The sequence below is a fragment of the Panthera leo genome, chromosome B4 (assembly GCF_018350215.1).
Source record: "Panthera leo isolate Ple1 chromosome B4, P.leo_Ple1_pat1.1, whole genome shotgun sequence".
NCBI lineage: Eukaryota > Metazoa > Chordata > Mammalia > Carnivora > Felidae > Panthera > Panthera leo.
The window spans coordinates 28,958,166-28,979,265 of NC_056685.1; the positions used below are offsets into that span (position 1 = coordinate 28,958,166).

The window sequence follows — 21,100 nt, forward strand, 5'->3', positions numbered from 1 at the left end:
TGTTTACCTGTCATGACTGGATTTCCCCACCTCAGCATGAGTAGTCTCCAGGCCTTGAATGTGACTTGATGTTCAGTAGGCTCTCAATTAAATTTTGACAAATTTGGGGCACCTGGGTGGCTCGGTAGGTTAAGCGTCTAACTTTGGCTCAGGTCACGGTCTCACAGTTTGTGGGTTCGAGCCCCTCATTGGGGCTCAGACCCTGGAGCCTGCTTTGGATTCTGTCTCCCTTTCTCTCTGCCCCTCCCCCGCTCATTCTCTCTCTCTCTCTCTCTCTCTCTCTCTCTCAAAAGTAAATAAACATTAAAAAAATTTTGGCAAATTTGACTTGGGGAGAGTCAGCCTTCTCAAAATATATGTATAAACATGGAGTTTCACTCACCTCCAAAAATCCTCTAGTCACAAAATGGTACCCACATGGTCTGATTCAAATATATGGGGCTAAGGTCAGTCAGAGTAAGCAGGTGTGGAGACAGAAGAGAAGCCTACTGTCATAACCAGGGGACTTAAAACAATCCTGACCTTTCCTGAAGATGTTAGAAAGTGACCTAAGAATGGTCCTTTTTCCCTGAAAATTTCTGGATCCTTCCTTAAGGATCAGTGGTGTTTCACTCAAGGAGCCTTTTGAGGCATAAATATATATTGATTGAATTTAATATACACAGTAAAAATATATAAATTTTAAGTGTATAGCTTGATGAAATTTTACAGAATGGATAGGACCCAGATCAAGAAACAGAATAGTGTTAGAATTCTGGAAACCCCCTTTATGCCCTCTTCTAGCTATTCCCCCACAAGTGACTGCAATTCTGACTTGTAGCACCATGTACTGGCTTTGTCTATATTTGAACATGAAAGTAGACATCGTGTAGGAACAGAATCATACACGATGCCTACTTTCACATTTGGTTATGTTTGTGAGATGCAGTGCTGCTGCATAGTTGTAGTACACTCACTGCTGTGTAATATTTTGCTTTTGAATATACTATCATTTATTTCTCATTTCTATGGTTGGTGGACAGTTGGGTACTATTCTGATCCATTCTGGACAGATTTGGCCCAGAAATTAAGCTTCTGGACTTTAAAGGAGCATTTCTAAAGTTGGCTTGAATGTGATGTTGTTGAGGAAAGCTTACTACTACCTGGACTAGAGATTTCTGTAAAGGGGATAAATTATTATCTAAGGAGGGATTCAGATTTATCATCAGAGGGTGCCACAAGTTCTCTAAGAGGAAGTGAAGAATATTCTTCATATATTGGAATTTTGCTGAGGTCTTCTAAGTGTGATAAAATATTCATATTTCACATATGTCTCTAAGGTAATTTCCTACCTTTTCTTAAATAAAAGTATGTGTGCCCCGGAATTTTGTAAATTGCAGATCCTGTTATGCACCATCACTATCCTGAAAAAGCCAGAAATTATCACTGTTTTTATCTAAAAAGAATATCAAGATCTTTCTAGGCAGGATAAAGGCCTGATAACTCCTCATAGAAGTATTTGTGTCTTTGTATTTGGTCTCTAAGAGCTTTAGCTTTCAATATAAAAGCTTCCATGGGGAAGGGTTGGTCTCAGCACTGTGTGTAGGCTCCTTTTAACACAGATATTATGACATGGTGGTTGATCATGGACAGGTGTGTGAGTATAAATTAGAAGAAATATAACTGTGGAGCCCAAATAGGGACAGTACTATGGCAATGGCAGCAATACCCTCAACCATAATCACAGTGTCTGTAGAAAAGCCTCTGTAGGACTCTCTGAGATTATTATTGACAGAAACTTTGAGTTACTGCAAGAAGCACAGACAGTTGAATGCTGATCAGACTCTCTGTTTCTTTCCCTATTTGGCATTTGGAAACACTATTGAACCCTTGCCTTTGAGTAAGCCCTTGGTTTTTTGAACAATCTGTAGGTGGGAAGCTTTAAGATGGAACTGGCCCTTCCTTCCTTCCTTCCTTCCTTCCTTCCTTCCTTCCTTCCTTCCTTCCATTTTTCTTTTCCTCTCATTAAGCCACTCTTTCTATCCATTCTCCTCCTCTGAAAGAGGCAGTTGCTGTGGAAATGGCAGTGCCTGGGGCTAAGCAGACAACCAACATGGTAGATAGATCAATTACATACAGGTAGATTGAACAAATAAATAAACACACTGAGGATCATGTGAGTCAGGTTTCTCACTGTTGGAGAAAGAGTTTACAGATATGGAAAGAGGAAGGCCGGAGAGAACCTGAAGTGCTGAATTGGAATTAAAAGTATTGGTATGTAAACTAATGAGTTTAAAAAATATACATACATGGATACATATAGAGATAAATATAAATGTGTGTGTGTTTGTATGTCTATGTGTATACATGCATATATTTCCTAGCTCTGTTCTCTGAGAGAGCTTAGAAGCAATGACAGCTCAGTAGAAATGAACATGGTGAGTGCCTAGATCTTGGTTTCTAAATATTGATATTTGCTAAAAGGAACCAGTATTTGTTGGAAATGGTTGGTACCAGAGCTGAGGCAAAGAAAATGCAAGATGATTTAGGATCACCTGTTGTTCAAGAGAGTAAGGAAATGCTCAAACAATTATAAACACTTGTCAAAGGACATAGAAGCTAGCTTGAAGGGATCCCCACTGGCCAAGTCTGGTTCATTTTGCACATAAAAGTAAGTAAGGACAGTAACACACTACAACGCATTGAACAAAATAGGAATACACAAGTCCATAGAGAGATAAGCAAACAAGCAGGAGAGAAAGTTTTTCTTAGAGTAGAATGCCAAATCTTCTATAAATGTGAAGTTATTTCATAAAGGTAATCTATGTGGTATAAGTATGTAGTGTTTATAGCACAAATATAGTTCCAAAATTATATAGTTTTAAAATAATAACAAAGTGAATATCAGCATGATTCCAAGAAAAACGATCACAGAGAAAGAACTCACAGATGAGATAAAAAGGCCTATTTTATTTTTCTGTAGGCATGAGGGTGTTTCTTCCCTTTGGATGGAGAATTCCCAGCAGAGCTTCCTTCCATGCTGCCACCTACTGACACTAGTACCCCCTTTCAGCAAACCCCATTCAAAGCAAGAAAAATTAAGGACTATGTTATCATTTCCCTTGGACATAGGAGGGAAAAGTCAAAATAAACATTGAGCTATTTATTCATTAGAAAAGAAGTTGTTGGACTTTAACCTAAAAAAGCAGGAGAGAGAAAAAGAGAAAGAGAGAGAGAGAGGGAGGAAGAAAGAGAGAGAAGGAAAAGAGAGCCTTACCCCTTGTTTGTGCTCTCAGGTGCAACTGTACAGCCCATATTAGTTACAAGTCCTTCTGAATGTGGGTTTGGACCATTTGGGTTAATGTGGCGGCTAGAAAATGCCTCTCTCCACACTGGCAGAAGCTCAGTGTGGTGCTATTGTTAGGTGGAAAGGAGCAAGAGAACTGAGCCTGATAGTACTCCCCAGCCAGCAGGCTGCAGGTTTTTGGCAGATGTCCACCATGTGGTATGAAAATGCTCTCAAGATCTAGTCCCTGCTTGCTGCTCCTGCCTCCCTTCCCAACGCTCCTCCTGTCTGGGCTCCAGCCATACTGAATTACTTGGAGTTCTAGAATACAGTACATTCTTTTCACCTCCTTTCAGGATGTGCCAATCTGTTTTAATCTTCTGAGTATCTGAGTTCTCTCCTTGATGTTGCCTGGTGGCAGGAACTTCCAGAATAAAGAGTCCCAGCATGCCTCCTGTAGTTTTGAGTAATAATTGCTATGTATTCCTTATTGCCAGATACTGCCACTCACTTTGACAGCAGCCTATGCTGGATCAACCTGTGTTCTGTTGACTGTGATCATGTGGTTGGAATATCCGCTTGTCAGACTGTAAGCTCCCCTAGAATCCTGGATCTCTGAGTAGCACTTATTGCACTTGTGATTATTTGATGTTTGTCTTTACCCTTTATGAAAGCAATGGCTTTTCTTACCAACTACTCTGCTTTTAGACTTAGCACAATAACTGGAACATGACACGTATTTCAGCAAATGTTAAGACTTAATTTCCTAGTACCTAGGGAGGGATCTGTTCTTCCTCTGTCTGTCCCACATGGTTGGTGGTTTAGCTCCAGATCCCAACCCTTTCGAGTCTGTTCTGCCACCTGGAGAAACTGTGACTTGCCTGACTGTGTTCTGTGGTTACATAGTACAAAGATGGCATTAGAGATCAGATTTGTCATTACCTGAACCATTAATTATAGTTTGAAAACAACAGACTCCTGGCAAAGAACCCTATGATTCTTTTTTTTTTAATATGAAATTTATTGTCAAATTGGTTTCCATACAACGCTCAGTGTTCATCCCAACAGGTGCCCTCCTCAATGCCCATCGCCCACCCTCCGCTCCCTCCCAACGCCCATCAACCCTCAGTTTGTTCTCAGTTTTTAAGAGTCTCTTGTGTTTTGGCTCCCTCCCTCTCTAACCTTTTTTTTCCCTTCCCCTCCCCCATGGTTTTCTGTTAAGTTTCTCAGGATCCACGTAAGAGTGAAAACATATGCTATCTGTCTTTCTCTGTATGACTTATTTCACTTAGCATAACACTCTCCAGTTCCATCCATGTTGCTACAAAAGGCCATATTTCATTCTTTCTCATTGCCAGGTAGTATTCCATTGTGTATATAAACCACAATTTCTTTATCCATTCATCAGTTGATGGACATTTAGGCTCTTTCCATAATTTGGCTATTGTTTGGCTGCTATAAACATTGGGGTAAAGTGCTCCTAGGCATCAGCACTCCTGTATCCCTTGGGTAAGTTCCTAGCAGTGCTATTGCTGGGTCATTGGGTGGATCTATTTTTAATTTTTTGAGGAACCTCCACACTGTTTTCCAGAGTGGCTGCACCAGTTTGCATTCCCACCAACAGTGCAAGACGGAAGAACCCTATGATTCTTAAGGTTGTCGAGCTTGCTTGACAAGAGTTTCAATCTAATCAAGAATATTGAGAATATTGAGAGACAGAGAGAAAATAATCAATTATTTAACTAATTAATTAAAATAATAATAATAATAGTCACTATTATCTAGTGCTATGTGCTGTCCTAAGTGCTTTACATGCATGAACTTTTTTAATCCTTGCAAAAACCACACAAGTGAGGGATTACTATTATGTCCATTTTATTTATTTTTATTATTTTTTTTAACGTTTATTTATTTTTGAGACAGAGAGAGACAGAGCATGAATGGGGGAAGGTCAGAGAGAGAGAGAGGAGACACAGAATCTGAAACAGGCTCCAGGCTCTGAGCGGTCAGCACAGAGCCCGACGCGGGGCTCGAACTCATGGACCGTGAGATCATGACCTGAGCCGAAGTCTGACGCTTAACCGACTGAGCCACCCAGGCGCCCCTATTATTATGTCCATTTTAAAGGTGAAGTAATTGAGCCATTGGAGTAACTTGCCCAAGATCAAGTAAAAAGTAGGATTCAAACTAGGGCAGTCTGGCTCTAGAGTCTGTGCTTGTAACCTCTGTACTATTCTGGCTCTCAAAACTACAAAGCCTAATGCTCTGGGAAAAAATATGGTGTGACAGAGATAGAAAATTAGTATTTCTCAGTTTAAAACTGCAACAACAATAAAACCAAAACTGGCCAGGTGAGGATTGACCTCAAATGTCAACATACCAAAACATAGGATAGGGTAGGGTAAGGAAGGGATGAAAATAAACTTTAAATTTCAGTATGCTCATAAAACCAGCAGACCAAGTTACATCTAGCTTTTGGGTTCCCTTCCTGTCCATGTCCATATACATAATTATAACCATGACAGATATAATTTTGAATTCTGCCTTTTTAATTTAACATTGTGATAGCCATTTAACCACATTGCTTTCTAAATGTCAGATGATACCATATTATAGTTTTCATTTGCATTTGTTGTTAACTCATTGAAGGTTTTTCCATGTTTGTTTACAAATTGTGTATTCATTATATAAATTATTTACACCTTGCCCTTTTAGCCACTAAAACCTTAACTTTTTTCTTATAAATTTGTTTGATTTCTTTTTGCAATATTGACATTGTTTATTACCCTTCTTTTAAAATTTTTTTAACGTTTATTCATTTTTGAGAGACAGAGAGAGACAGAGCATGAGCAAGGGAGGGGCAGAGAGAGAGAGGGAGACACAGAATCCGAAGCAGGCTCCAGGCTCTGAGCTGTCAGCACAGAGCCTGATGCAGGGCTTGAACTAATGAGCCATGAGATCCTGACCTGAGCCGCCGTCTGACGCTTAACCTACTGAGCCACCCAGTGCCCCTGTTTATTACCCTTCCAATGACAACATAAAATTTGAATTTCTGTAGCTTTGCACCACTTAAAAATATGTATATAATCTACCTAGATTCATTTTTGTGTAAACTACAGGCATAGATAAAAATTATATTTTCATATTATACAATCACTATTTCTTCAACAATATTATTGACTCACTTGTCTCACCACTGACCCCTCAGTCCTGTTTTTATCTCTAGAAATCACAGGCATGTAGAAATTGTAGACATTTATAGCATGAGATGCATGACCAGAATGTGGTAATTAAAAGACATATCTAATGAACATCATACTATCAGATCTGAATATTGGAAAGGAGAACAGCAATGCACTTATTCATTTGTTCCACACATTGAGAACCTATTGTGTTCCAAGTACTATTTTAGATGCGTGTGACATGCCAGTAAAAAAAAAAAAAAAAAAAGAGAAAATCAATGCCCTGTGAAGTTTACATTTTTGTGGTAGGGATCAAACAAAGTAAATAAATATAAAACTTATTAAATGATAATGAATGTGATAGAAAAAATAAAACAGGAGATACCATTTAGCAAGAGTCAGATTGGCCACAAAGATTCTAATTTTAAGTAAGTTGATCTGGAAAAGATTCATTGTGAAGGAGGAGAGTGAATCAAGTAGACATCTGAAGGAAGACTATTCCAGGTAGAGGAAATAGCAAGTACAAAGGCACTGAGGCAGGAACATGCTTATTGTGTTTGAGGAACAACAAGGAGGCCAGAGTGGCTGGAGTGGAGTAAGACAGAAGAAGTCAGCGAGATGGAGGTGTGTGAAGATCATATAGGTTTGTGAGCCTATACAGATCTAATAAATATAAAACTTATTAAATGATAATGATAATGATAATATATATATATTGGGGCATGGAAACACAGAGAACATTTGGGTTGATACAAAAGAAAAGAAGAACTCGGTGGCACTACTCTGGAATACAATATAGCCTGCCATGGCAAATACAGGATATGTATGTCATGCTCCTAAATGAATTTTAAATCTATAGTATATCATTCTATAGTGAGACAATTATTATGATAGTGAGTAGTACATGGGTTTTGGAATTATGTGAAATGGGCTCAAATTCAAGTAGAGTAATCTTAGGAAAGCTGCCAAAACTTTCAAAGACTCAGTTTCATCATCTGTAAAATGGTTACATTAATACCTGTGGTGGAGGAGCCTTTAAAAAAAAAAGCTTATTTATTTACTGAGAGAGAGAGACAGAGAGACAGAGAGAGAGAGAGAGAGAGAGAGAGAGAGAGAACGAGTGGGGTAGGGGCAGAGAAAGAGAACCTGAAGCAGGCTCCATGCTGTCAGTACAGAGCCTGACACAGGGCTTTATCTCCTGAATCGTGAGATCATTATGTGAGCTGAAATCAAGAGTCAGATACCTAATTGACTGAGCCACCTAGATGCTCCACTGGTGGAAGGATCTTAAGTCATACCTGAAAGAAGCCATTATAGCCTGCCTATTTTATTCCATGATCTGGAATCAAATCTGCTTTATTTGGCATTTCTTTTCCCTCTACTTAAGATGCTATTAACTGTAACCTCAAACTGCATTTTTAAAATCTGTTAACAGAAACACTTGAGATAATTTGCACTTGCTTTTGTCATAGAGGGTTTTACTATCGTCTTTCTACTAGTGTACATAAGGGTTTGTTGTTGTTGTTGTTGTTATTGTTTTGTGTTTTGATATTCATCTTAAAACACATATGTCCCTAAACCCTCACAAATCTGTTACCACATTGCTTTTATATTTGAAAAAATGATGACTTCAACTAGTTTAGCAAAGTCCAATCTTTCACTTATATTACATGGTACTGTTACTTTTTAGTGTTCTTTTCTAAAAATATCTTTTTTAAAGTTTATTTTTATTTATTTATTTTGTTACTTGTCTTCCCTGTTTTTGCTTTTCCTTGTACCACAAAACCATCCCATGTTCACAGTCTGGTGTATGTAGCCTAATGTACTTTTTCTATGATCATGTAGCCACTTAAAAACATATTTATACACGTTCACATTTTTGTTTCATTTGTTTTACATAAATGGAATCATACACATCTCTGTGCATCTTACTTTTCTTGCTCAATAATACTATCTGGAAATCTCTTGGGCTAATTTCACCCAGTCTGCCCTTGTAAGCAAACAACTTTCCATGCCACCACAGAACAATCCACAGAACAATTGGGGGAAATATAATTAAATGGCTCCTTCGTGTAGTTTTTTCAAAACAAAGGAAGTCTGTTCTAAGGAATAATTGATGTCGCTACTCCTTGTGGCAGAAAATGTCTAGCAACTTTTAGATGAAACCTCTTCAGATTCAAAACAAAACAAAACAAAACAAAACAAAACAAAACAAAACAAAACAAAACAGAAATACTAAAATAGGACCCTGCTTTTACCAGGCACCTGTATCTGCCTGATATATTGACCAGTTTTGGGAAAGGAACCAAGTGATAAACTTATTATAAAGTATTGGAAGTGCTAGGATCCACCTAGGAGTTTTTAGTCCTCATAAATGGGCAATGTCTGCAACTAGATGCCAAAAATTCTCCTGAATAAAAGTCATGCCCTGTCACCAATAGACCAAAATAACAGGAGAACAATTACAAGTAGTAAATGTCGGGTGGTGCACTTATGTCAGAAGTCAATTTCACAAGTTTTGTTAGCCTAGAAAGGGGAGAACAGGTGGTAGTAGTTAATGTGAAAGATGGCTAGGCAGTGTTAGTAAATTTCCACTTTAACATAAGCAAGTAGTGTTAAGCACTTGTTAAGTAAGAAATGCAATCGTGGTTTTTGCTATTAGAACTTTACCGTCCCAATCCCAGTGAGTAATAGACTCTGTACTCTCATGATTAGTCCTTATTTGGGTTTCAACTGTAGGTACCAGACTTTGGGAGGAATGTTGAAAAACCTCCTCCAGGCAGGATAATTATAGGGGACAGTAATTTTTTATAAGGTACTATTTTATTTCTTTCTTTTTTTTAATGTTTACTTATTTTTGAGAGAGAGAGAGAGAGAGACAGAATGCGAGCAGGAGAGGTGCAGAGACAGAGGGAGACACAGAATCTGAAGCAGGCCCCAGGCTCTGAGCTGTCAGCATAGAGCCCTAAGTGGGGCTTGAACTCACGAGCTGTGAGATCATGACCTGAGCTGAAGTCAGACTCTTAACCGACTGAGCCACCCAAGTTCCTGCTATAAGGTACTATTTCTTTAAAAAAATGAAAAAAATCTGAACTGAGTTCCAAAAATGCTGACATTTATTCATTTTGAGGGAGTGGTACATGAGAGTTTAATAATACAATTTATATTACTTAAAAATATTTTTAATATATGCTTATAATAACCCCCAATATTTCCCACAATTGGTTAGCGATTTCTCACTACTCTTCATTAGCTTCTTGTCTGAAGCATATTCATCTCCTCTGTTTGTGATTAGATTCTTTTAGACTATGCCACACATGTCATTCTCTATACTGTGAATTCAAGCAATATTGATCAAACATTTTCTAAATGACAGATGTCTTAGGGCAAAGGGTAAAATTTTGTTTTAAGTTTATTTATTTATTTTGAGACAGAAAGAGGGTGTGTTTGTGCATGTGAGCGGGGTAGTAGCAGGGGGAGAGAGAATCCCAAGCAGGCTCTGCACTGTTAACACAGAGCCCAATGTGGGGCTTGGTCTCATGAACTGTGAGATCCTGACCAGAGCCGAAATCAAGAGTGGGACGCTTAACCTACTGAGCCATCCAGGTGTCCCACAAAGGTAACTTGTTATAAGAAGAGACCCACTGATAATGTAGCCTAAAGAGCAAAGAAGTTTATGTCTCTTCTATGCAGTAATAGAAAATGTACAATCCAAGTGAGTGGGACAGCTCTGCTCCGAGGAGTCCAAAATGGACCCAGGCTCCTTCCAACTTGTGGCTCCACCCCAAATGGAGAATAAACCACTTGTGGCCTTGTTGTTATCTGCATTGATGAGGCTGGGAAGAGACAAAAGGGCAAGGAGACACTTCTAAAACAGAAATGCAAAAGCAGTAGCCCTCACTTATGTTCATGTTCCAGCATGAACATAAATTAGTCACCAGCAAAGGAGTTGTCTAACAGGAAGGGAGGCTTAGAAATGTAACCTAACCATATGTCCAGGAAGAAGGGAATATGGACTTTAGTAAACAGTTACCATTCTCTACTACGTTAGATAAAGCGCTACATGCTGGAGTGTTTTCCCCTGCTTTCTCCATCAATCCAGGACCCTTGTCTTCTTCAAAATTTGCTTTTTCTTAATTTCTTCCAGGATATTTTTCCTATGTAGGAAGACAATGACACTCTGTTTTCTTTAATTATGTTCACAATGTGAATTTCATTTTATTCAACAGCTGAGAATCAGTCAATAAATACTTATTAATATATACTGTGTAGCATGGATTATGCTGAAAACAAGAAATAAGATGGTGAGCAAAATAAATATAGTTCCTGCTCTCAGAGAACTTACAGACCAGTGGAAGAGACAGATATTATTATAGATATAATTAAATTATTAAATAAATATTTAATAATTTAAAGTGTTATCTAAATTAGGTATTTATGATTAATTAGATTTGTAAGTATCACTTATATATGATAAGTACTATAAAGGAATAGAACAAGATACCCTGAAAGAATATAATGAAAGTTATTTTAGGTTGGATGCTTGGGGAAGGCATAGTGAATGTGAATACGTAATATTTATTTATTTATTTATTTAATTTTTTTTTTTTTGAGGGAGAGAGAGAGTGTGAGCAGGGGAGGGACAGAGAGAGAGAGAGAGAGAGAGAGAGAGAGAGAGAATCCCAAGCAGGCTCCATGCTGTCAGCACAGAGCCCCACAGGTGGCTTGATCTCACAAACCATGAGATTGTGACCTGAGCCAAAATCAAGAGTTGGACGCTCAACTGATTGAGCCACCCAGACACCCCATGAATACTTAATATTTAAAATATAAAATTAAATCTCCCTGAATATTTTTTTTTCTTAGTGTAATCTAAAAGAGTGCAAACAGGGTGAGAAGAGTTCTGGAGACACTGATATATGAAGACTTTTGGAAAGAGCCCTTGTCTTAAGAGACTAGAGCTCTGGTGGAGTGAGAGGTGGGGGACAGGGAGGGTAGTAGCACACATTCTAGCTGTTTCCAAATATGGAGCAACTATCCTAACAGAAGAGGGGATGCATTTGCTTTACTCTCAAGGACAAACCTAGGAACAATTGAGAGGAAGCTGAAGAAAGGAAGATTTGGGATCAATTAAAAAAACAAAACAAATGGGGGACCTGGCTTGCTCAGTTGGAGGAGCATGCAACTCTTGATCTTGGGATCATGAGTTTAGGCCCCATTTTGGTGTAGAATTTACTAAAAAAAAATGAGTAAACTATAACATTCCATCAAAGAGAGTGTCGAAGGGGCACCTGGGGTGGCTCAGTCGGTTAAGCGTCTGACTTCTGCTCAGGTCATGATTTCACGGTTTGTGAGTTCGAGCTCTGCGTCTGGCTCTTTGCTGACAGCTCAGATTCTGTGTCTCCCTCTCTCTGCCCCTCCCCCACTCACACTCTGTCTATGTCTCTCTCAAAAATAAATAAATATTTTTTAAAATATTAAAAAACAAAAGGAGAGTGTCCAAAAGACTACCACATTAGATGGTGACTGTCTGTCACCAGAACTATCTAATCAAAGGTGGCACAACCCTTTGTCAGGCACATGGGAAAAAAATTCCTAAACAGGATCATAAGTTTACCTGTATAACTGCTTAAATCCTTTTTGAGGTTTTTGTGATTTTCCTTCTTTCATGCATAATACATAAATTAGTAGATAAAAAAAATCATGGTTCCTTGAGGTGTAAAGTCAGGTTGTTTATTTGAGATCTTTCTTTTGTTCTTACTTTATGCATTTATTTCTCTACATTTCCCTCTTAGAACTGCTTCTGCTGCATCCTACAAATTTTGGTAGATTGTGTCTCCATTGTCATTTGTTTTGAGATAATTTTTGGTTTCCCTTTTGATTTCTTCTTTATGCATTGGTTTTTCAAGGGTGTGTTATTTAATTTCCACTTTTGTGAATTTTCCAGCTTTCCTATTGTTGTTAATTTCTAGTTACATACCGTTGTAGCTGGAAGGATACTTGGTATAATTTCAGTCTTCTTTAATTTGATAAGACTTGTTATGTGACCTATCATAGGATCTATCCTAGATGGTGTTCTGTGTGTGCTTGAGAAGGATGTATATTCTGACGCTATTGGTGGACTGTTCTTTATAGGTCCATTAGGTCCATTTGGTCTAGAGCATGGTTCAAGTCCATTGTTTCCTTGCTGATTTTCTGTCTGAATGATCTACCCATTGATGCAAGTGCAGTACCCTACCATTATTGTATTGTTATCTATTTTGTCCTTCAGACCTGTTAGTATTTGGTTAATATACTTAGGTGGTCCCATGTTGGGTGCCTTTATGATGATTATATCCTCTTAATGAGTCGACCTATTTATCTTTTAAAAAAACTTTTTAATTTTATTTTTTTTAATTAAAAGAAATTAACTTTTTTGAAGTATAGTTGACACATAGACCCATTTATCTTATATAATGATCTTCTTTGTCTCTTGTTAACCATTTCTGGCATAAAGTCTCCTTTGTCTGGTGTAGATATAGTGATCCTTGTTGTCTTTTGGTTTCCACTTGCATAGAATGTCTTTTTTTCATCCTTTCACTTTGAGCCCATGTTTTCCTTAAAGCTGAAATGAGTTTTCTGTAGGCAAAATATAGTTGGGTCTTGCTTTTATTAATCCAGCCAGCCACAATGTGTTTTGTGATTGAAGAATTCATTCTGTTTAGAGAAATTATTGATATGTAAAGACTTATTAATGTCATCTTATTAATCATTTTTTGGCTTTTTTTTTGTAGTTTCCTTGTTTCTTTTTCCTTCTCTTTCTGCCCTTGCTAATTGGTGATTTTCTGTGGTAGTATGCTCTGATTCCTTCTCTTTATCTTTGGAAATAACCTAATTTTACAAATCAAGGAACTAGAAAAAGAAGAACAAACTAAGCCTAAAGTTAGCAGATAGAAGGAAATAACAAAGATCAGAGCAGAAATAAATGAAATAGAGATCAGAAAAATAATAGAAGAGATCACAAAACTAAGAGCTGTTTTTTAAAAGATAAGCAAAATTGAAAACCTTTAGCTAGACTAAGCAAGACAGAAGACTCAAAATCAGAAGTGAAAGAAGAGATATTGCAACTGAAATACACAGAAATCATAAGAAATTAGTATATATAATTATACACCGACAAATTGGATAACCTAGAAGAATGGATAAATTCCTAGAAACATACAACTTATCAGACTGAATCATGAAGAAATAGAAAATACGAACATACTGAGTAGGAACATTAATCAGTAATCAAAAAGCTCCCAACAAAGAAAAATCCAGGACCAGATGGTTTCCCTGGTAAATTCTATCAAATATTTAAAGAAAAATTAAAATCAAACACTTCCAAAAATTGAGGAGGGAACATTTCCAAAATTACAAAATTACAAGCCTAGAATTACTCTGATACCAAAAGCCAGACAAAGACACTTCAAGAAAACCACAGATCAATACCCCTGAAAAATATAGATGCAAAAACAAAAACAAGATTTTGATGAGATATCTGCATGTCCATGTTTATTGCAGCATTATTCACAATGGCCAAGATAGGGAAATAACCAAGTGTCTGTTAATGGATGAATGGGTAGAAAAATGTGGTGATATATATGTAATGGAATATTATTCAGCCACGAGAAAGAAGATCTTGCCATTTGCAGCAACACAAGTGGACCTTGAGAGCATTATGCTATGTAAAATAAGTCAGACAAGGAAAGACAAATTCTGTATGATATCACTTACATGCAGAATCTAAAAAAAGTGAACGGGTAGAAACAGAGTAGAATGGTGGTTACCATGGGGATGAGAGAAATGGAGAGATGTTGGACAAATAATACAGACTTCCAGTTAGAAGATATAAGTTCTGGGGATCTAATGTATAGCATTGTGAGTTTAGTTAATAAAACTGTATTACATACTTGAAAGTTTTTAGGAGAGTAATGTTAAATTTTTCACCACAAAAATGAAATGGCAGTTATATAATGTGATAAAAGTATTAGCTAAGGCTACAGTGGTAATAAGTGTATTAATTCAACAATTTGTATACCTTAAACTTACACAATGCTGTATGCCAATCACATCCCAATAAAGCTGGAAAAAAACATTGTAACTGTAGATGGGCAGCAAGGAAACATTGAACATATAAATCTTTAAAAATCAGCTTTAATATGTTTTAAAAATTCTGCTGATTTAGGAAGGGCTATGAGTAGCTTTGAAATTTGAATAAGTTACTAGGGTGTGATGTATAAACTTTTAGTGCTTTTCATCTTTTTCTAGGTGCATTACACAGAGGCCTACACCTATACCTATACGTGAAGGTGCATAAATGTGCTTTTAGGCTAACATTTCTGTTAACAGTGTTTACCTAGACAGTTTCTTTCAGTAACATAGAAGGTAAATGTGATTGGCAGGGAATGCATAATCACACCCAGAGGATACTTTTAATAAGAAGAAAAGTATATATATAAAAAACAGTTAATGGGATAAAAATCTATTTGTAGTCATAAAGCCTGGGTGTTTCTATATAAGGTATATTTTCAGAGGCAGTTTTACTAAGTATAGTAGATTAATTATTGTTTAGAAAATATTCACTCTACCCTTCTCGATACATTGATGTTTCCACTCCATTGACATTGGGCTTGGTCAAAAGTCTTCCGTTGGCAGATTCAATAAGGTGGAAATGATAAGCATCCCAGTAAAAAATACAGATTTAACAGATGTTATGGTTTCTGTTTTTCCCTTTGTGCACCTACCAGCTGCCATGCTCTATGTAATCATTGGCCATTTAGCCTGAATTCCAGAATGAGAAGATACGTGAAGCACAACTGATCCCAACCTTCAGCCAGGAGACATGTCCAGTTAACTTAGCCAAATGTAATTGAACCAGAACTGACTTGTAGACCTGAGAGTAAAAGATAAATGTTTATTATTGTAATCTACTGAGATTTGGGAGTTGTTTGTGATGCTGCATTGTTATAGCAAAACCTAACTAACACATTTCTCAGACTTAGTGGTAAGTTTTCTAATATATTTTATTACAACAAGCAAACAAACAAACCCCAGAGGACTTGTTTTTTGTTGTTAGTTCTTCCTTAACTTATTTTCACACACGAGCTATAAAATATTAGTCAGTCTCTGCTGGATACCTTTTGTTTGCCTCTCCAAATGCACTCTCCATTCTTTTCCACCTTACTCTGTGCCTTAAAAGGCCTAAATAAGGTGCAGCCAATGGAGAGCATTGACAGAAGATCAGAAACAGGAATAGAGGAGAGTGGGAATAGAGAGATTTAATTTCTGGAGTTTCTCGCTGCTGGGTCACTGCAAACTGCTTGCATCCTGTGGCCAAAAGACAGCATCAACCATGCTCTCTCTCTGCGTTTCAGGAATAGCGCACTCCCTTAGTCCATGATGGCCTTGGAGAGGGGAGGATAACCCCTGAAGTCACTAGCCCCAAGGTACTGTGCTATCCCTTGTGATTTCCTTGTATCCTGCCCACACCTTCATGAATAGCTCCTTATTAAACTTTCCTCAAATTGCAGAGTTTGTGTGTGCCATCTGTTTCCTGATATGACCTTGACTGATACAAAGTCCTTGGTTCACTTTTACGAAAGGTATTTATTAAGTGGTGGAGAAGTTCAATTTTATCTGGTATTCTGACTGACACACTTTATATCAAGAGAAACTTAAACATATATATGTGAAAAATGTGCATGGCTGCTAACCATATTTTGTTTTCCCCCTGGAGGCTCACTTCACGGGATTAGGCTTGTGAATCCTTTTCCCAGGCACTGTTTTCTGTCAGGTAACTTGATACGACTTCCAGTTTCAAAATTTTATGCTATAATTAAGTTAAGAAACTCTCAAGGCTTTTCCCTGCAATTTCCTCCATAAATGCTAGAATAACTTAGCTTTTAAATTTCTTCTCTGGATTCAGTAAGTGGGAAAGAAAAGTGACAATAAAGTGGGACAGGTAGAAAACTAATTCTCTTAATTCTCTAAACTTTCATTGTAATGACCCTCTTATCTTCCAGTAATGGGCAACCTTATTCCCCTAGGCTGCTTATTAGCTGCAGAAACTTGGGCAAGATATTTGTCCTTTCTAAACCCCAATTTTTTCAGGACTAGCATATCAGCATCTGGACCAGAATATCTACTTTCAGGATTATTGTAAGAATTTAATACAACATATGTGAAGGATCTAATATTGATGAGCCTGCACTGAGACCCAGTAAATGCTCTTTTACTTTATTCTTTCTTCCGACTGCATACTTAAAAATATTACATTGTATGTACTTCAAATGTTTATTCAGTCCTTCTGCAACTGCTTCTCAGAAAGCCTGTGTACTTGGTGGACTGACTCTTTTCCCTTGTTTAAAAAAATTTTTTTTAGCTTTCGTAAAACATGCATAAGGTAAAATATCCCATCTTAAACATTTTTAAATGTATGGTTCAGTATTGTAAAATATATTCTTATTGTTGTGCATCCAATGCCAGAACTTTTTCATCTTGCAAAACTAAAACTGTATATCCATTAAATAACAATTTTTCATATACTTCTTTCTCAGCTCCTGGCAACCACCATTTGACTTTCTGTTTCTGTAGATTTGACTAGATAGATAACAGTATGAGTGGATCACAGAATGTCTTTTTAAAACATTTTTTTATTAAAAAAATGTTTTTTAATGTTTATTCATTTTTTTAAAAATTTTTTAATGTTTTTATTTATTTTTGAGACAGAGAGAGACAGAACACGAGCAGGGGAGGGTCAGAGAGAGAGAGGGAGACACAGAATCCGAAGCAGGCTCCAGGCTCTGAGCTGTCAGCACAGACCCCGATGCGGGGCTCGAACTCACGGACTGTGAGATCATGCCCTGAGCCGATGTCAGACGCTTAACCGACTGAGCCACCCAGGCGCCCCTAATGTTTATTCATTTTTGAGAGACAGAGCACAAGTGGTGGAGGGGCAGAGAGAGGCAGACACAGCACAGAACCCCACGTGGGGCTCGAACTCATGAACTGCAAGATCATGACCTGAGCTAAAGTTGAACCCTTAACTGACTGAGCCACCCAGGCACCCCATAATGTTTGTCTTTTTGTGACTGGCTTATTTCACTTAACATAATGTCCTCAAGGTTCATCCATGTTGCAGCTTGTGACAGAATTTTTCTGGGTGGACTTACTTTTTTTTTTTTTTTTTAACATAATCACCATGCCCAATAGGGGACATGAAGTCACAACCTCAGATCAAGAGTCGCAGGCTCCACCGACTGAGCTAGCCAGACACTCCACTGGGGGGGGGGGTGGTGGCATTTTTTTACCCCCAAAAATGAATTTTCTAAGATACTTGCCCAGATTCTTAGATTTCATTTAATATTACGTTTCTCCATGTGTTGAAGGATATGATGCCCCAACACTGCATATTATTATTGTGGACCTAAAAAGTGAAATATGTTCTTAGAAAGCATCCTCTCGTCACTAATATGCTCCTTATGAATATAGCACTTTCTTTGGTATATGTACACATGGGAATATTTATTACCCAGAATCAGCCAGTGTTCTCTTTCATGGGCTGTTTGTTCTCTGTCAGCACACTTGTTCAAAATCATATGAAGAAGTTTAGTGAACAAAAAGGAATGCTGTAAAAAAGCATATTTCAAACATTAAGCATGTATATTGTCTATTGATTCTGAGAATCCCTGAGCAACTTTAATTTAAAATGTTCATTTTCCACACTCCTGCTTCCTGTTACTAGATTCCTTTCTGGGCTCCACTTCAAACCTTGCTTTCTGTGTTCTTTCTTTCTGTTTGGAACATACAGCCTCGCAGAGTTCTTGGAACTCTTCCGAATGTGGTGATTTGGGTCTCTTCCAAGACCTTCATTGAATGCAGATGCACTGCTAACTTCCCCATAGCTGGCCCCTTGGAAACAGGCAGAAGGAAGTCTTGGTGTTTAGTAGAAAATACTTTCTCTGATTCAACCTGGTACAACTATTATTTATCCTTTGTAGCTGTTGGAACTATTCCTTTTCTCTCTCTGCTTCAGGAAGAAGTGTGTGTGTGTGTGTGTGTGTGTGTGTGTGTAGGGGGTGATGGAGGAGGGTGATCTAGCTGTGGAGAATTCTATAAATGGGATCAACATTTCTCCCCCCTACTTGTTTTATTAAGCTATAATTGATATATAATATTGTATTAGCTTAAGGTGTTCAATATAATAACTTGAAATATGTATAAATACAAAATGGTCATCACATAAGTTTAGTTACCATCCATCATCTCACATAGTTACAATTTCTTTTCTTCCTGGGATGAGAACTTTTAAGATCTTCTCTCTTATCAACTTTCAAATATACAGCAGTATTGTTAACTATAATCACCACGCTGTACATTACATCCCCAGAAGTCATTTATCTTATAACTGGACGTTTGTACCTTTTGACCACTTTCACCCACTTCCCACCCCTGGCAGGATTTCCTTCATTTTAAATGGCTGAATAATACTCCATTGTGTGTGTGTGTGTGTGTGTGTGTGTGTGTGTGTGTGTGTACATATATCTAAAAACCATATTTTATTTACCTATTCATCTCTTTTTAAGAATTTTTTTAAAAAGTTTATTTATTTATTTTGAGAGAGAGAGAGAGAGAGCACACGCAAGGTAGGGGCAGAGAGAGAGGGGAGAGATAGAGAATCTGACAGCACAGAGCCAGACGTGGGGCTGGAACTCATGAACTGTGAGGTCATGACCTGAGCTGAAGGCAGACGCTTAACCCGACTGAACCACCCAGGTGCCCCTACCTATTCATCTCTTGATGTATACTTAGGCTGTTTCCATGTCTTAGCTATTGTGAGTCATGGTGCAATGAACATAGTGTGCATGTATCTCTTCCAGATAGTGATTTCGTTTACTTCAGATTATACCCAGAAGTGGGATTGCTGAATCATATGGTACTTCTAGTTTTAATTTTTTGAAGAACCTCCATACTGTTTTTCATAGTTGCTGTACCAATGTACATTCCTGCCAACAGTGCATGAGGGTTCCTTTTTCTCTGCTTCCTCACCAACACTTGTTATCTCTTGTACTTTCCAAGATAGTTGTTCTAGTAGCTGTGAGGTGATAGCTCATTGTGGTTTTGATTTGTGTCAACATGAATATTAGTGATGTTGAGTACCTTTTCATGTACATGTTGGTCATTTGTGTGTCTTCTTCAGAAAAATGTCTATTCAGTTTTTAATCAGGTGTTTTGTTTTGTTTTGTTATGGAGTTGTAAGAGTTCCTTATATATATTTTGGATATTAACTTCTTATCAAATACATGATTTTCAAATATTTTCTCCCATTCTATAAGTTGCCTTTTAATGTTGCTGATGTTTCCTCTGCTGTACAGAACCTTTTTAGTTTAATGTAGTTCCACTAGTTTATTTTTTCTTTTGTTGCTTTTGCTTTTTGTGTCATATCTAAAAAAAAATCATTGCCAAGACTGATGTCAAGGAGCTAACCCCCATGTTTTATTCTAGGAGTTTTACAATTTCATACCTTATATTTAAGTCTTTTATCCATTTTTAAAAATTTATTTATTTTTGAGAGAGAGAGAACGTGTGAGCAGGGGAGGAGCAGAGAGAGAGGGAGGCACAGAACACAAAGCAAGCTCCAGGCTGAACTATCAGCACAGAGCCCAATGTGGGGCTCGAACCCACGAACTGTGAGATTATGACCTGAGCTGAAGTCGGATGCTTAACAAACTGAGCCACCCAGAAGCCCCTCTTTTATCCATTTTGAATTAGGAGGGGAGGAGGATGATCCATATGCAGAAAATTCCCAAAAGGGGTTGACATTACTTATGGAAATATACCCAATGACACTTATCCATTTCCATACTTTCTCAGACCCATAGCTTCTCTGAGTAACATTCACCAGTTTTAAAAGCTAATTTATTTTCAAAAACCCTTTTTATTAATGACCTTCAAGCCTGGCTCTCTACTGTTTCCCCAGTTTCCATTTTCTTTGAATTCATTTGTCTTTTAAGCTTGCCACTAAGGGTATTTTCCTCACCTGGAATAATTTACCCAAGTCCCCATCTACCATTTCTTAAATGTCCTTTAATACCATGTCCTTAATACCATGTCCTTTGAAATTCACCTAAAACTTACCTGTTTCAGGGTTCTTCCCCCTGATTAAAAGGAGCTGCTCTCTATAATAATCTATTTAAATGGAGGTACATTATAATTTATATGAGATCAATTCCTGAAAGACTTGCAAATTATAGATACAATATTTTAATGCAAAGGCAAGCTCTGTACTTTTATTTTGTAAAAAAAAAAATGTTTGCTCTTTATTTATTTTTGAGAGAGACAGAGAGAGGGAAAGTGCAAGTAGGGGAGGAACAGAGAGAGAGGGAGACACAGAAGCGAAAGCAGGCTCCAGGCCCGGAGTTGTCAGCACAGAGCCCAACACAGGGCTTGAACTCAAGAACTGTGAGCTCATGACCTGAGCTACAGTTGGACGCTTAACCAACTGAGCCACCCAGGTGCCCCACAAGTTCTGTACTTTTAAAAGAACGCTAGTATATTACTCTACAATGGGAATAATTACCCTTTTAATTTCTCTATTGTGTAGGAATGTTTGCCTATGTATATATACCTTAAA

At 37.6% G+C, this 21,100-nt stretch overlaps 1 long non-coding RNA gene across 1 annotated transcript; it reads left to right on the plus strand.

Moving 5' to 3' along the window:
• The first annotated feature begins 15,841 nt into the window (after positions 1 to 15,841).
• Positions 15,842 to 16,263, plus strand: LOC122224036. Its single transcript, XR_006204635.1, has 3 exons — positions 15,842 to 15,914; positions 15,999 to 16,070; positions 16,205 to 16,263. It is a non-coding gene; the product is annotated as an uncharacterized LOC122224036 (long non-coding RNA).
• The last annotated feature ends 4,837 nt before the right edge of the window (positions 16,264 to 21,100 follow it).